The following is a 5,766-nucleotide window of genomic DNA, read 5'->3' as shown; positions in this document are numbered from 1 at the left end:
TAATATCACCATGGGCACTGTCACCGTGAGAAATATCACCGTGAGCAATGCCATGATGGGCACTGGCGCCTAGGGTCTTGTCACTATGAGCACTGAAACAATGTGCACTATCACTGTGAGAAATCTCACCGTGCTAACTGTCCCCAAGGGCACTGTCGCAGAGAGAAAAGTCATCATGAGCACTGTCACAGTCAGTATTCTCACCGTGGGCACTCTCATTGTGGGCAATGCCTCCGTGAGCACTATTACCATGAACACTGCTACCGTGAACACTCTCATGATAAGAACTGTCACCATGGGCACAGACACCATGGGCACTCTCATGGTGTGCACTGTCACCAAGGGCACTGTCACAATGGGCACTGTCACCATGAGCACTGGAACCATGGGCACTCTCACCATGGGCACTATCACCATGAGCAATATCATCATGGGCATTCTCACTATATTGCACTGCCACCAGAGGCACCATGACCATGTGCACTGTCACCATGGGCAGGGTCACCATCGGTAGTCTCACCATGGGCACTGCCACCATGAGCACTGTCACCAAGAGCACTGTCACCACGAGCACTGCCACCATGAGCACTGTCACAAGAACTGTCAGTATGAGAACTGCCACCATGGGCACTTTCACCATGATTATTATCACCTGGGTGTTGTCACCTTTGTCATTTTCAACGTGCGTACTATCACCGTGAGAATTATCACCATTAGCAATGTCACCACGGGCACAGCCTTAATGCGGACTGTCATCATGAACACTGTCACCATGGGCACTACCACGGTGAGAACAGTCACCGTGGTCACTGTCACCATGGGCACTGTCACCATGAGCACTGTCACTAAGAGCATAATCACCATAGGCACTGTCACCGTGAGAACAGTCACCATGCACACTGTCAACATGGAGACTATCACCTTGAGCACTGTCACCATGAGCACTGTCACCATGAGCAATTTCAAAAGGATCACTTTCACCATGAGAACTGTCACCACGGGGACTCTCACCATTGGCACTGCCTCCGAGGGGTTGTCATGATGGGCACTATCACAATGGGCAGTGTGTCCATGGGCAGTGTCACCGTGAGCACTCTCACTGTTGGCACTATCACCATTGGCATGGTCACCGTGAGCACTGTCACAATGGGCATTTTCACACTGGGTGCTGTCACCATGGGCACAGTCACCGTTAGCACTCTCACCATGGGCTCTGTGATCTTGGGCACTGTCACCATGGGCTCTGCCACCGATGGCACTGTCACAATGGGAAGTATCACCATGGGTCTTGTCAGCGTGGGCAATGTCTCCCTGGGCACAGCCACCATGATATCTATCACCATAGGCACTGTCACCATGGGCACTGTCACCATGAGCACTGCCACAATGAGCACTGTCACTTATGGCACTGTCCTCATGAGATGTGTCACCATGATCACTGTCACCATGGACAGGACACGCTGGGTATTGTCACCATGGGCACTGTCTATGAGCAGTCTCACCATGGGAATTGTCACCTTAGGTACTGTCACCATGGGCACTGTCACCGTGAACACTTTTACCATCAGCTCTGTTACCCTGGGTATTGTCACCATGGGAACTATCACCGTGACAGTTGTGAACATGGGCACTCTCACCATGAGCAATGTCACCATGAATACTGTCACCCTGTGTATTGTCACCATGGGCACTGTCACCGTGAGCACTACACCATGAGAATTGTGACTATGGGCACTGTCCCCATGGTCACATTCACCATAGGAACTAACGCCATGAACACTGTCACCATGAGCAATGTCACTGTGTGCAGTTTCACCATACACACTATCACCATAAGCAATGTCACCATGAGCAATATCACCATGGGCACTGTCACCATTTTGCACTGCCACCATGGGCAGTGTCAACATGGGCAGTTTCACTATGAGAACTGTCACCATGGGTAATAGCACCATGGGCACTGTCACCGTGAACACTGTCACTATGAGAATTTTCACCATAGGCCCTGTCACCGTGAGAATTGTCACCATCGGCACTGTCAACATGGAGACTATAACCTTGAGCACTGTCACCATGAGCACAGACACCATGGTCACATTCAATGTAAGACCTGTCACCACTGGGACTATCAACATTGGCACTGTCACCGTGGGGTTGTCACCATGAACACTATCACCATGGGCGATGTCTCTGTGGGCAGTTTCACCATGAGCACTGTCACTATTGGCACTCTCACCATCGGCACTGTCACCATGGGCACTGTCACCGTGAGCACTGTCACCATGCGCCTTGTCACACTGGGTGCTGTCACCATGGGCACTGTCACCGTGGGCACTGTCACAATGGGAAGTATCACCCTGGGCTTTGTCAGCCTTGGCACTCTCCGCGTGGGCACAGACACCGTGACATCTATCACCATAAACACTGTAATCATGGGCACTGTCACCATGAGCACGGACACCATGAGCACTGCCACAATGAGCACTCTTATTTATGGCTCTGCCAACATGAGCACTGTCACCATGGGCATGACACCATGGGCACTGTCACTGTGAGCACTACACCATGAGAATTGTGACTATGGGCACTGTTACCAGGACAATCTCACCATGGGAACTATCACCGTGAACACTTTCACCATGAACACTGTCACTGTGTGCAGTGTCACCATGCGTACTGTCACTGTAAGGACTATCACCGTAAGCAAAGTCACCATGAGCAATGTCACCATGGGCACAGTCGCCATTTTGCTCTGCCACCATGTGCAGTGTCACCATGGTTAATATCACCATAGGCACTTTCACCGTGAGAAATGTGACCGTGCGGAATGACTCTATGGGCACTGGCCCCATGGGCATTGTTACTGTGAGCACTGGCACAACGGGCACTATCACCGTTAGAAATCTCACCATGCTAACTGTCCCCATGGGCACTGTCACCATGAGAAGTGTCACCATGGGCACTGTCACTGTCGGCACTGTCACCATGGGCACTGTCATCGTGGGCACTGTCTCCATGGCCACTGCCACCGTGTGCTGTCACCATGAACTCTGTAACAATGCCCATTATGACCGTGTGCACTGTCACCATGGGCACTATCACCGTGAGCACTGTCAGCATGTGCACTGTCACTATTTAGCACTGTCACCAGGTGAACTACCACCATGGGCACTGTCACGATGTGCACTATCACCGTGAACACGGTTACCATGGGCACTGTAACAATGCACAGTGTCACCATCAGTATTGTCCCGATGGGAACTGCCACCAAGAGCACTGTCACCATTAGCACCGTCACCACGAGCACTGGCACCTGGGCACTGCTATTATGAGCAATGTCACCATGAGATCTGTCGCTATGAGAACTGCCACCATGGGTATTTTCAACATGAGTACTGTCACCATGGTATTGTCACCATTTGCACTGTCACCATGAGCACTATTAAAGTGAGCACTCTCACCGTGAGCTCTCTCACTGTGGTCCCTGTCACCATGAGCACTGTTGCCATGGGTACTGGCACAATGTAGACAGACACCATGAGCACTGTCACCATGGGCACCATCAGTGTGAGCACTCTCACCATGGTCACTGTCACCTTGGGCACTGTTACCATGAGCACTGTCACCATAGGCAATGGCACCATGGGCCCTGTCATCATGGGCACTCTCACCATGGGCACTATCACTGTGAGCACTGTCACCATGGATACTGCAAACATGAGAACTGTCACCGTGAGTACTGTCACCATGAGTACAGTCTGCACGGGTTGTCACCATGTGCACGGTCACCATGAGAACTGACAACAGGGGCACTGTCACCATTTTTCACTGCCACCATGTGCAGTGTCACCATGGGCACTATCACCATGGAAAGTATCACCGTGAACACTGTCACCATGAACACTGCAACTGTGTGCAGTGTCACCATGCACACTGTCACCGTAAGGACTATCACTGTAAGCAAAGTCACTATGAGCAATGTCACCATGGGCACTGTCACCATTTTGCACTGCCACCAGGTGCAGTGTCACCATAGGTACTTTCACCGTGAGAAAAGTGACCGTGCGGAATGTCTCTATGGGCAGTGGCACCATGGGCATTGTCAGTGTGAGCACTGTCACAACGGGCACTATCACCGTGAGAAATCTCATCATGGTAACTGTCCCCATGGGCACATTCACTGTGAGAAGTGTCACCATGGGCACTGTCACTGTCGGCACTGTTACCATGGGCACTGTCATTGTGGGCACTGTCACCATGGCCACTGCCACCTTGGGCTCTGTCAAGATGAACACTGTAATAATACCCATTATCACCGTGGGCACTGTCACCATGGGCACTATCACCGTGAGCACTGTCAGCATGTGCACTGTCACGATTTAGCACTGTCACCAGGTGAACTGCCACCATGGGCACTGTCACGATGTGCACTACCACCGTGAGCACGGTTACCATGGGCACTGTAACAATGCACAGGGTCACCATCGGTACTGTCCCCATGGGAACTGCCACCAAGAGCACTGTCACCATTAGCACTGTCACCACGAGGACTGCCAACTTGGGCACTGCTATTATGAGCACTGTCACCATGAGAACTGCCACCATGGGTATTTTCAACATGAGTACTGTCACCATGGGTATTGTCACCCTTTGCACTGTCACCATGAGCACTATTACCGTGAGCTCTATCACAGTGAGCACTCTCACTGTGGTCAGTGTCACCATGAGCACTGTCGCCATGGGTACTGGCACAATGCGGACTGGCACCATGAGCCCTGTCACCATGGGCACTATCAGTGTGAGCACTCTCACCATGGTCACTGTCACCATGGGCACTGTTACCATGAGCACTGTCACCATAGGCAATGGCGCCGTGGGAACTTTCACCATGGGCACTGTCATCATGGGCAGTGTCACCATGGGCACTGTCACCATGGGCACTGCCACCATGGGCAGTATCACTGTGAGCACTGTCACCATGGGTACTGCAACCATGAGAACTGTCACCGTGAGTACTGTCTGCATGGGTTGTCACCATGTGCACTGTCACCATGAGAACTGTCAACATGGGCACTGTCACCATTTTTCACTGCCACCATGTGCAATATCACCATGGGCACTATCACCGTGAGAACTGTCACCATGAGTACTGTCATCATTGGCACTCTCACCAAGGGCACGGCCACCATGTGCACAGTTACCAAGGTCACTATCACCGTGAGCACTGTCACCATGGGGACTACCAACATGGGCAATGTCATCATGAGCATTTTCACAATGGGAACTGCCACCATGGGCACTATCAATGGGCGGACTCTCACCATGGGCACTATCACCAGAGGCACTGTCACCGTGAGCACCTTCACTGTTGGCACTGTCACCATGAGCACTATTACTGTGAGCACTAGCACCGTGATCACTCTCACCATGGTCAATGTCACCATGGGCACTGTCACTATTGGTACTGGCACAATGCGGACTGTCACAGTGTGATCTGTCACCATAGACACTATCACCATGAGCACTCTCACCATGGTCACTGTTACCATGGGTACTGTCACTGTGAGCACTGTTACCATAGGCAATGGCTCCGTGGGCACTGACTCCATGGGCACTGTCATCATGGGCATTGTCACCATGGGCAGTGTCACCATGGGCACTGCCACCATGGGCACTATCACTCTGAGCACTGTCACCAAGGGTACAGCTACCATGAGCAGTGTCAGCATCGGTTGTGACCGTGTGCATTGTCACAATGAGAACTGT

This window comes from Mesoplodon mirus (genome assembly GCF_964341445.2).
Source record: "Mesoplodon mirus genome assembly, contig: SUPER_3_unloc_18, whole genome shotgun sequence".
NCBI classification, from domain to species: Eukaryota; Metazoa; Chordata; class Mammalia; order Artiodactyla; family Ziphiidae; genus Mesoplodon; species Mesoplodon mirus.
Note: the sequence above shows the minus strand (reverse complement) of the source record.